At 41.6% G+C, this 12500-nt stretch overlaps 1 protein-coding gene across 4 annotated transcripts in view; it reads left to right on the top strand.

Moving 5' to 3' along the window:
* The first annotated feature begins 6424 nt into the window (after positions 1-6424).
* LOC138044047 (proton-coupled folate transporter-like) overlaps positions 6425-12500 on the top strand; it is a 24285-nt gene continuing 18209 nt past the window's right edge. For 3 of the 4 annotated variants that reach the window (XM_068890646.1, XM_068890645.1, XM_068890643.1), the window contains exon 1: positions 6451-6560. The gene's annotated coding sequence lies outside the window, so the exon portion shown is untranslated. Of the gene's footprint in view, positions 6561-12500 lie in introns of all 4 variants that reach the window. The other variant, XM_068890644.1, reaches the window with a different exon arrangement.

Below are 12500 nucleotides of genomic sequence, written 5' to 3'. Positions count from 1 at the left end.
GAGCGGTGCTTATTACCGTCCCCGTTGACCTTTGAGCTTTTTTATCGGATTACATTTATGCCAATCACATGGACGTCTCACGTGGACCGGCACGTGAAGAAATGTCAGAAATTCGATTAGGGCATTCAACGGGCAAACAACAATCACAATTGCACTCTTCGGATAGTCGCAGTATCCCATTTGGTTAAGACGTAAACAAAGACCCGGAATAAGCTGAAACAACAACGAATGAAGGGGTAGTTTCTAAAGAAACTGTGGTGCTGCGTCGGTGGGGAAGTAGTATACAAAAATTTGGTTTATCAACGGAGTTGATAATGTAAATTGACCACCGTACAGAGATTCTAAAAGCTGACGTTTCGAGCGTTAGCCCTTCGTCAGAGCGAATGGATTAAGCAGCAGCAACGCATGCGTGTCACGTAATCACGCAAAAATTGCGCCATCGAGAGTTAGCACATTTATTGACTCTGTGGCTTTCGCTGATCATTGACCAATTGAATGCCTGGTTTTTTATGTCATTTGCACACGCTTTACCAGCCTGTTTTTTGTGCCAATGAGAATGAATGTTTTTTCCATGTATGTTATAAGACAAGTTAAATGGAAGAAAAATATAAATTCATAGTCAAGGAAGATATACTTGAAGATATACAAATATTGTTTATTATTATTCAACACATTGTGACAATGTCCAAATATGGTCATAGCGCGCTCAATTTTCGTCATGCTACTCAACAGATATCCTGCGATATACGTAATTTTGTGTGTCGCGGGCAAAAATGGTAGTTTTTCCAGCTCTTTTTTTCCATTAAACGTAGAAAACTGTGCTTTGTCATCAGTGTGTTGAATATTGAAACAATTATCATGCTCAATCTTGTGGAATATCGCCTGATTTTAGCCAACTCGGTCTACGGCCTCGTCGGCTAAGTATCAGGCGGCATTCCGCGCGATTTCGCAGGATAATTGTTAATTATATGTACACGGTGAGAAAAGTAGGCCGACGAAGCTTTCGTCTTTGTCACTGTGGCATTTGAAGAAATAGAGAAGTCCAAGATGTAAATATAGATATTCATAAGTGAGTTGTAAACAATACTTAGTCGATATACGTACTTCACTTGACGTCATCACTAAATTGGAATTGTAGTAAAATTGGAAGTTTATCCTAGACTGCACAATACATCTTCGTCTACCTAGAAACATTGGCAACTCAGTTCGTAGGAAGGTTCCTAGGGGAGGAAAAATACAGATACATAGTAAGTCAGCATGGTTTAGCGGTTATCAACCGTGCCTTCCACCTCTGCGACCCGAGTTCAACCCTGGCCCCTCTCTTAGTGTTGTAAATATCTATTTCTGAAACAGATTCTGTAATTTAACTTATGCTGCCCATCAGTTTTCGACTACTGCTAGCTTTTTGCAGTAAAAAAAGTGGCGGTATTAGCCAGTATCAAAAATACCATAATAGAGTTTTCACATGACGTCACGGCGGCCATGTTGGTGTCCCTAAGCAAAGGAACGGCGGCCATGTTGGTGTACCCAACTAATCGTCCCGGAATCGAGCTCTATTACTGTTGTTTCGGTGGAAAAACAAGGTTACCGATCACGTGAGTGAAAACACTCTATATTCTTTGTTTGCCCCTCCAAAAGTTTGCATAAGCATTGTTTCCAGTTCAAAAGCAATGCTTATGCAAAATTTTGGAGGGACAAGCAAAGAGTATAATGGTATTTGTGATACTGGCTAATTGTGTTCCTTGCGCGATCCATGATTTTGCATTAATGCACTAGCAATCCCTCGAAGATTTGATTTGCGTTAATTGTTAATGTCCCCAATTAGTGCTCCAGCGCTAGAACGACTTTACACTTAAATAAAGTTCCTTTCCTTTCCTTTTACACTGAAACAAGAACTTAAGAAGCATTTTGATTCCATCCCAAGAGCTTCGCGTAGAGCCTGGTTTTTCCTAGCGACACAAGCACAAGCATAAGTAGCTTATGCTAGTGAAGATGGCAAATTTACCAAAAGATTGAGTCAAACCCGCTCCTCCATTTACACACTGCGCAGTGGATTACGTCGGCCGGTGGAATATCAAAGAAGGTAGAAAGGAGGTGAAAAGATATGGGGTGATTTTCGCCTGACTGGCTTCAAGAGCAGTACATTTGGAAACAGCACCTGCCTTAGTCACAGACTCCTTCATCAACGACTTTCGTCGTTTTGTTTGCCGTAGGAGAACGGTTTGTCAGTGACGGTGTGATCGTGGTACGAACTTCGTTGGTTCTAGTCGTGAGTTAAAGGAATCCGTGGCTGAGCTTGATTATGGCCATGTAAGATCATCATTACTGAAAGAGAACGGCAACCTTTTTATTTTAAAATAAAATGTGCCTCAGCTAGCCACATGGGTGGACGGACTATGGGAGCGCGAGATAAGATCGGTCCGAAGTGTCCTGAATCCGCTCTTGCTAGATAATTTCTTGCAGCTGGATAATGAAGCCCTCAGAACCCTAATGAGCGAAGTGGGGGCCATCATTAACAGCCGACCTCTTTCTGTGGACAGCCTAAAGGATCCGAATACGCCCAACCTTTTGACTCCCAACCATCTGTTTACAGTGAAGACGCAAGTTGTATTGTTACCACAAGGTAGTTTCAATCTACGGATTTGTACTGCAGAAAGCGTTGGAGGAGAGTTCAACACTTAGCGAATGACTTCTGGAGTCGGTGGAGAAAAACGTTTTTACTGAGTCTGCAGCAGTGTCAGTAGTGGCTTGAGTCTCATAGAAACCTCTGCGTTGGGGACATCGTGATCATTAGAGACGAACACATACCGCGGAACAGATGGCAGTTAGCACGAGTCTCGTCCGTCAATCATAGCACAATGGACGAGAGCGTACAGTTCAGCTTACCTTGGCAGAAACTGCTCGTGATAACAAGGGTAGCAGAGTGAGTGAGGAACGGTTCTTAGAGCGTCAAACTCATAGATTAGTGCTGTTGATGTCCAGGCGAGAGCAAGAAAAGCGTTGATTACCTGGGTAAGATCCTCGCCAAGGAAGCCATGCTGCAGATTAAATGTTACAAACCGTACTCGTTCTGGAAGAATGATAAAGAAGCCTGAGAGATTGGACCTATGAATAGTTATACTAACCCCACCCTAGTGTTTAGGACGTAGAGTGCCATGTGACTTTGTTGTTGTTCCGGCTCTTGGTATCGAAGGTTTTTGTACGTCGTAGCATTTCACCCGTATACGTCCCCTTTGTAAATCGATGTGTACCAACCCGGAGTGGCCAACACATCACGCATACGCACAACCATTTCACCCGGTCAATTAGCAGCCATGGACAGCTGTTTCGGCCTTTTGGGCCTCATCCGCATGGCGTAGCTAACATTTTTTGTGTTTGAGGCGAACAGACAGCCCCCCAGTAGGGTAAGTGCAATGGCTTCTGGACATAACATCTAATCCCACACGGTATGAGGGAGTGGATACGCCCAAACGGAGGGTGCAACCAACACGCCAACTTCGCCGGGGGATCGAGCCCCGGCTCCACAAAAATTAAGACAGACACAACGGACACAAAACACAGACCTAACCACAGAGGGCAACCAATGAAGGCAACCCGCGAGGAAAGGAGTCCTTAAAAATTACCCAGTCGGAAACGAGCTGGGAGGCACGTCCAGAGGGAGAGGAACACCATGACTGCCATGAAGAAGATAGAACGGTGTGATGGTGTCATCTACTTCATCATCGACGTCGCCACGGTAGGCGCCAGAGCGCACGACTTGGAGGCGAGAACTCTCGAAGGTGGTACGATCTTCGAGGACGGCACCCGTGAGGCGGCCAAAGTCCACACGACCACTATCGTTGGAACCAATGACAACGTCCTGGGCGAAACGGCCATGGCGCGCAGGCACCAAGGTAGGAGGGTGACCGGAGCAAACAGAGGAGGACGGGGTGGACGAGACAGAAGACGGAACAACGGAGGCAACCTTGGTGGGAGGAGGAGCCTCCGATGAAGACTCAGCCCCCTCCTCAACCTCGGCCCCCCCGGTAGGAGCAGAAGAGACAGACGGGGATACAGAAGTCACCCGCTTACCAGCTCCGGCCGAAGTCGAAGCAGCGCGTTTCCGACGTCTGCCACGAGGAGGGGAAGCAGGGGCAGGAACCGAAGCACCCACCTCAACAACCATCTCCTCCGGCTTAGCTAACATACCAGGAGGGTGTGTTTAGCACCCCTTTAAATGGCAGCTTCACATGCCAAACATGTGGTAAGCTGGGTTGGGAACAGCAAAACTGTTCTCCCACGGCAAGCCCGCCGCACACGGTGAGGAAAGAGCTGAGCAAACTGCCTCGCGAGGCGGTTTGCTCAGCCGTTTTCTCACCGTGTGCGGGGAACTTTTGGTGAGAAATTGGCCTCGCGAGGCCCTGAGGAAGAAATCAAACGTGTTTGATATTTTTCGCCTCGCGAGGCAAATTCCTCATTGTGTGCGGCCATCGTGAGAATCGAATTGAGCTTGGTCAATGAAGCATCCAATAAAAATACATGGCATTCTCACGTGACTTCAGTGAGGTCGGAATTTCTTCCTCCGACACCATCCTGAACCGCTGGAGTCACATGAGTATGCCATGTATTTTTATGGGATGCTTGATTAAACCAAGCTCAGCTCGATTCTCACGATGGCCGCACACATTGAGGAATTTGTCTCGCGAGGCCAAAAATATCAAACATGTTTGATTTTATCCTCACGGCCTCGCGAGGCGAATTTCTCACCACAATTTCCCCGCACACGTGAGGAAACGGCTGAGCAAACCAGTTTGCTCAGCTCATTCCTCAAGTGTGCGGCGGGTTTAAGAGATCGGTGTGTCACGTAAATTACAAACAGCAATAAAAGCAAGGTGACACACGCTAACACCAACCCGCTGTGGCCAACACATCACGCATGCGCACAACTATTTCACCCGGTCAATCAGCAGCCATGGACAACTGTTTCGGCCTTTAGGGCTTCATCAGCATGACGTAGCTAACATACCAGGCGGGTGTGTTTAGCACCCCTTTAAGTGGCAGCTTCACATGCCAAACATGTGGCAAGCTGGGTCGGGAACAGCAAAACTGTTCTCCCACGGCAAGCATGTGGGAAGGTGGATCACATTAAGAGATCGATGTGTCACGTAAATTAAAAACAGCAATAAAAGCAAGGTGACACACGCTAACACCAACCCGGTGTGGCCAACACATCACGCATGCGCACAACCATTTCACCCAGTCATTTCACAGCTGTCCATGGCTGCTAATTGACCGGGTGAAATGGTTGTGCGCATGCGTGATGTGTTGGCCACACCGGGTTGGTGTTAGCGTGTGTCACCTTGCTTTTATTGTAGTTCCTAACATTAACATCGATATGAACATTATAATGATTGAACATTGGATTGATGTGAATTGATTTAGGTGCAGTGATCATTAGCATTAGTTAACCCATAATTCGTTTTAGCTTTTTTCAAGTTTGAGTGAAACGGGCAGCCATGTTATAGTTGCGGTACTATTTTTGCGTGACATCATTTGATTTCTTTGGGTTTTTTTGTTTGGGGTTAAAAGGGGTGTTGTGTTTCAGTTTTTTCACACCCTCTTTTATTATTAGTTGTCGGCACTTGGAATTGTGTGCAAGTAGTATTTTTTGGTTTCAAACCATCGGCGTAGTGGAATTGATATGTAAGTTTAGCTGGGCATATTACTTGATTTGCTGACCACCCACCTCGTTTTGTTGACTATTTTCTTGCTTTCTTTTTACGATTTGTAATTGTTTATAACTTCTTAATTTATTCTTTTTTTTTTCGTATGGCCACCGTGTGCAGCTTGCTCTCGTTAGCTAGGTTTTTTTCCTTGGCTATTAGATCCTACCCAATCTGCACTCAGTTGATTGATCAACATCAAACGATTTGAGAGCAATATCACTTATGGTAAGTCAGGTTTTTGAAAATTGAAGAAATTGCAATGCTGAATTTGTCAGACAAGTAATTATCTGACATGACAACTGTTTAGGTAGAAAATTATACCCTTTACCCTTGGAAAAGGTCTGCCTTAAGTTTGCAAATTACTGTAAATGTATTAGAGCAACGACTGTTTCAAATAACGTGACGTCACGCGGTCTCGAATCCCTAGGATTGTCTGCCTGTGGACACCCTTAAGAGGAGAGAGAAAAGGTGGCTTAGGTGAAGAGATGAATTTTGTTCTTTGATTGCTCTCACGTGATAAGACGGCCATGTTGGTGCCAAAACAATAGAAAAATGTTGCTCAAGAGTCAAATTCCCAAAAGACTTTTTCGCTATTGTTCGTTCTTTCCATCAACATGGCCGCCGTGACGTCATGTTCAATCAAAGAATTGCCCCCGCAGGGTTTAAACTTGCGTATACAGAAGTATTGAAATATTGTTATTGTGGGCGAATCGATTCCGATTTAAATTAAGAAACTAGGCCCGCACGGTGGTCCCGGTTAATTTTTTAGTAAGCACGCAAGGCGCTGCCGTGAAGTTCTTGCAGATTGCCGCGCACAGGCAGAAGATTGCCAGATCAGGATCACAAATCAATAAGGTAACTCAAACCTGGTCAAAGAAACAATAACAAGTTTCCGAAGTAACCGGGTCTTGCTTCATTTTTCTTTTTCGTCTGAAGGGTTAGGAGATAGTATGTATGTGTACTAATGTATATGTCGCGATACGTCTAAGATTAATTTAAAGCTTAAAGCTTGTAGGTTCGTACAAAACTACCTTTAAAACTTAAGCATATACACAGTAAAACTATAAATACTGATATGCTATTTCAAAAATACACAAAATCCGGTTGTCTCTACCGAGCAGTATTTGCTGGTGTACCGTGTTATTTAGCTCCGCCAATGATGGCAAAATATTTTTGCCCATGTAAACATCAGCATTTATGGCAACCTTAGAAGAAAGTAAAAAGCTACTAGAAACTGAACTTAGGCCAATACGAATAGACCTACAGTCAATTGAGAAGAAATTTACCGACTTGAAAACTTCGGTGGATTATCTGTCAGCGACGTATGACGTATTAACTGTATTAAGTCAGCTTGGTCCTCAATGACAACAGCTACAGCCTTACCACTGAAGTAAAGAATGTGAAATGATGATCTCAGCATTACCCTGAGAAGAGTACTAATGAGTCAAAGAGAGAAGTTGACAATTTGGCTCAGTATCTCCGTCGTGATTGCGTGGATATTACCGGCTTGCAACCGACAAAAGCAACAACGCGAGTAGACCTTGTAATGGCGATAGGCAAAGACATCGGAGTTGATCTAGATGAAAAAGATATATCTACAGCCAGCCCAATACCCACTTGCAACTGAGATGCGGACAATACGCTTGCTGTCAAGTTCTCTAGACGGGCAGTCAGAGATAAATTGTATTCCAACAGGAGCTACAGGAGGAAAGTTACCGGGAAGAAAGTTTGCAGCCTTCCAGGAACACAAAGGATCTTACCGGCAAGGACCTCACGAACAAAGTTTATATCTTAAAGTCCCTTACGCCTTTGAGAAAGAAGTTGTTTGGCAGTCACGGTAAATGAAATGAAAAAGGAATTAAATTGGAAATACATATCGACGAATAACAGACGGATTTATTTAAAACAAGGGGAAAACGCACGACGGACTTTCATTTTCGATTCGATGGCTGATACGGAGGAATCCAAAAGAAACTTGCAAACAAATGACTGATCCCCCCTATACTATTTTGACTTGAGTTCACCACAGTGACTTCTCTTGTCAAGTAAGCCATGCAATAATAGTAATATCTGTAGTATTCTTGTTTATTACCTGTAAAAACGTGTGAATGTAGAACTGTGATTTTGCGCTTCATTCCGCATCGATGAATCTTGGAATAATAGTTATCTAAACGAAGTACCCTTTAATGGATTATCAGACAAAAAATTCATGGAAGTTAAAGGGTATTGGGTTTACCGTACTGCTAGATTATTAGCCGATTCGAGAGATTCATTATTGAAAGTCCTGATAAAACAGATGATTTGAATTTGAATAAAATTGACTCTAACGTAAGTTTTGCAATATAAAACAAACTGGTGTCTTTCCAGAAAGCTTCGTCAAAACGTTTATCCTTATTTTACTGTAATATTCGTAGTTTACCTGAAAGTCTAACTCTTCTTAATGATATATTACTAACGGTAAAGGAACCATTGCCTAGTATTATAGCAGTTACCGAAACCAAACTAGTCGAAACTAATCCCTATAATATATCCATACCAGGATATATTGAATTTTGTAAACAAGGTTTCAAAAACAAATGCTGGAGGAGCTGGGCTGTACATAACAGATGACCTAAATTAGTACGTTTGATTGTAAATATGAAGGAAAAAAACACAACCCTAGAATAAGTATACTTTTATATAAAAGTAATGCTACACTGATAAATCAAGTCATATGTGATAAGCTAAATACTTATTTCATCAACGTTGGGCCTAATTTCTCTGATCAGTTGCCTAAACATGATCATCTAAATTCAATAAATACATAAAAAGATCATTTCCAAATAGTTTTATGTTTAGATTGGCCCCTGTTCATGAAGTGCGTGATCTAATAAAAAGCTTGAATAATCAAAAGTTAACCATAGGAGTCCCTATAGGAGGTTTTCACTTGACTGCATCTCCCCCATGCATGTTGGTGGACGAAAACAAACGATCTCTCATTAGCTTCTTTTGTTCGTCCACCAAACGTCGTACATTTCTCTATTGCTATTGGTGTCTCTAGAGGTTGGTTTAAAACGTCCTATAAAATGATGTGTTGAATTAGCATGTGATTACATCTGTGAAGCAATAACGGAACTATATAATCAATCATTAGCAAAGGTATTGTCCCTGACACTCTCAAGATTGCAAAGGTAACACCTATAAACAAAGGTCACCGTGGTGACGCTTAATTGTCCCCGCAAATTTCCGTTCTATGTCAACCCTTTATTGTTTTGTTTTGTTTTTTTACAATTAGTTATTGTCGATTGCATATTTTAAGTTGTCTATGATAATCACAGACAACTTAAATAATGCAATCGTCAGTAACCAATTTACTTGTGGTGCTGTTTCTATATTTCGCTAAAGCATTTGATGCAGTAAATTATAGTATTCTTTTGAAAAACATGGACAAGTATGGAGTTCGGGGGCTGCCTTTGCAATGGTTCGAAAGCTCTTTAAATAAAAGACATCAACATGTTTCTCTGGATGATATTGAGTCATTCAGACAAGCAGTTATGCGCGGAATTCCACAAAAGGGAGTGCTCTTGGGCCTTTACTAGTCCTAGAATATTTGCAGATGACATAACATATATATTGTTTCCGCCCTCCACTTACAAATCTTAGTTAACCGAGAGCTAGCATAGGTAAAAGAATGATGTGACCTAAATAAGCTTGCCATTAACTTACATGATTATTAGATCCACTCAAAAAATGATGGCTCAAGCTGTTCTTTAGTTCTTTAGAAAAAGGAAGGGGGGGGGGGGGGTGGGGGGAGGATGAAAGGTTGAGATCAAAAGCAATTACCAGATATTTTTGATCAACACTTCTGCTATGCAAGTCATGTATATTCATATAATCCAAGAAACGCATCAAAGGCCAATTTATATATCAAGCACGTTTTAGGACTAACTACATCGCAGGCTATGGCTGTTAAACTGTGGCAGGAATTACCCACTAAATTAAAACCTGGTATACAACACTTTAACTTCTGTAAGAAGGTAAAACAATATTTGTTAATAAAGCAAATTCATTATTAGAGTCTTATTATGTGTATGGAAGTTTGTGCTTGTGTGTGTTGTGTTGCTTGTCTACTGATAAATTAAACTGAAAGAATACAACTCTAGTAACTACTCGGAAACCTAACGGATTATTTACATGCTAGGCATTTCCTTACCTGTAATGCATTTTTAGTTTTTCTATTATAAATTCCATGTAACTCTCCGTTAGACTAAAATTATCTCATGTAACTAAATAAAGATTACAAAGTGAAATGTGAATATAGCTTCTTGTTGTTGTTAAAAATAAAATTTACAAACTACTCCTTATTGATGAGCCGCTTTTTTTAATTTCCTTAAAATTTAGAATCGTGAAAATATCATGATAATTCACTAAATTCCAAAGAAGTGTCCCCTGGTGGGCTAACGAGTCCTTTATGAATCTACGATTATAACTTGGTACCATAATTAATAGAGGGGAATGGTTATGAAAACCAACAAATTTCTTTGTTGTTGGTTTTTGTTGTCTTTTTTGGCCTTGACCGTGCAGAAAACACAATAGTTGTTTACTCCGTACTGAGGAACTAACCAATAGAAACGTTTTGGTTACATAATTCATGCATAGTGTATGAGCGCAAAACAAAAGATTGTGCACGGTCGTTGATTTTTGCAGCCTAAATCTTGGCATCTTTGTTTGCTTCTTTGATGTTTGCCGAGCTTCAAAACCAGTCCCCTCTATTAACTCTGCTGGTACTAACGGCAATCCCGCAACGGTTCTAGCAATAAATCATTGTATGCCTTAACTAATAAGGGTAAAGAAAAAAATACAAATAATAAGGGTAAAGAGTAAATGATTTATAAACGGTATCATTTCAACATTTCTTTGATTGTACCTTACGTCACGGCGGCCATATTGGTGGAAAGAAAACGAAAACGTCTTTTGGGAATTTGAGTTCTTGCAGTACATTTTTTTATTGTTTTGGCACCAACATGGCCGCTTTATCACGTGAGTGCAATCAAAGAATATATGATTTGCAACCAGTCTCGAGAGACACAGATAACAATGCTTCAATGTACAATTGCTGGTGGACGAACAAAAGGAGCTAATGAGAAATCTTTTGTTTGGGTCCACCAACATGGCGGATGACGTAACGTAAAACCCTCTATTATTATGCGTAGATAATACCTGCAGCCGATAGCACGACGGTACGAACAAATACGAGCACGAAAAGTAGGAATAACTAAGAAAACACAGGTCTTTAGAACTTATTTAAAATAACAGAGATTTTTTTTAAATTTTGTATTATTAAAAGGATTACAAAGAGACTAAAGGATCTAAATCTAAATCAAAATATTGTTTTGTCGACAACATCCAGCGGACATCAGGGCAACTCTAAAACACTAAAAATACAAGATGACAATTAAAGCTAAAACTACAAATAAAAACTAATTTTTACCACAATAGGCCTTTTTCGATATATTAAAATTCAGCTTGAAAGAGAGGTTTAGAGGACAAAGACAAAGGAAAGTGGATGATATGCAAATATTTGTCGCATTCATTCCAACGTGTTTCTATTGTTTTTGTCCTCACTGCCTCACTATCAAGCTGAATATTTTGAAGTGTTATAACAAAGGAACAACACACACAAGATGGCGAATCTACACAACACTGCTTTATTCCCCACACCACGTGCGTGGTGCAACCGCTGACCTGATGTTACATCTCCCTTTTTTTAGCGAAAGAAAAGCAAGTAAACAAAGGAAACACAACTGAAAAAATTACAGAATTTACAAACAGTGGCAATGCAAAACTTCAGACAACATGACCACTGGAGTAGTGTTTCTGTTTCTAAATTGAACACAAGACTTTGTGACATGTTACAAACTGTTCCCACTGTGGCTAAAACTTGACATAGTCTTTGAACCTTGGAGGTTCTCTAACTGTCCTACTGGACCGTGTGGTAGTAGTCATAGACATTTTGACTGGTGTTGACCTAGGATTATGCAGGGCTCCTGCACCAGACATCTCAACTTCAGTGTCTGTTAGGTCTTCATCAGATGGGGCTGTGCATGCAAACTCTGATGCCTTGGGCTCTTCAGTTCTTAGCAAATGGCGACGATTTCTTCGGTACTCTCCCCGCTCTGTTTCAACCTTGTAGGATCTAGGTAACGGAAGAATCTCCGTAACTTTAGCAGGCTTCCACTTGTTGCCTTCTCGAACTCTTACAAACTCGCCATTCATCAGTGATGGCAGTTCCTTCGCTGTTTTGTCATGCTGCAGCTTCTGCTTTCTTTGCCTTTCTTTTAACTTAGGCAAGACTTCTTCAGGATCAAACAGTTGGGGCTTTAACATTTCTCTGGTCATTGGAATTTGGGTTCTCAAACGCCTTCCCATTAACATTTGCGAGGGTGACAAGTTGACTTCATCCAAAGGAGCATTCCGATATGAAAGGAGGGCTTTGTATGGGTCGTCAGCTTTCTCAAGCATTGACTTAACTGTTTGGACTGTTCTCTCGATCCGACTGACCGTTTGACTGGGGGTACCCTGGACTCGACGTGACACGATGAAAGCGCCAGTCCTCCGAAAACTTTTTAAACTCCGCAGAACTGTAACATGGACCATTGTCCGAAACTACCACTGAGGGCACGCCATACCTTGCGAACTGAGACCTGAGTGCAGTAATTACCCCAGTGCTGGTCATGGAAGGAAGTAAGGTTAGTTCTGGCCACTTGGAGTAATAATCAATAGTAACAAGGTAGTTTCGACTATTCTTGTGTAGGA

Source organism: Montipora capricornis, chromosome 3 (genome assembly GCF_036669925.1).
Source record: "Montipora capricornis isolate CH-2021 chromosome 3, ASM3666992v2, whole genome shotgun sequence".
NCBI lineage: Eukaryota > Metazoa > Cnidaria > Anthozoa > Scleractinia > Acroporidae > Montipora > Montipora capricornis.
The sequence above is the reverse complement of the archived record's forward strand: the minus strand, read 5'-3'. Positions and strand labels throughout refer to the sequence as shown.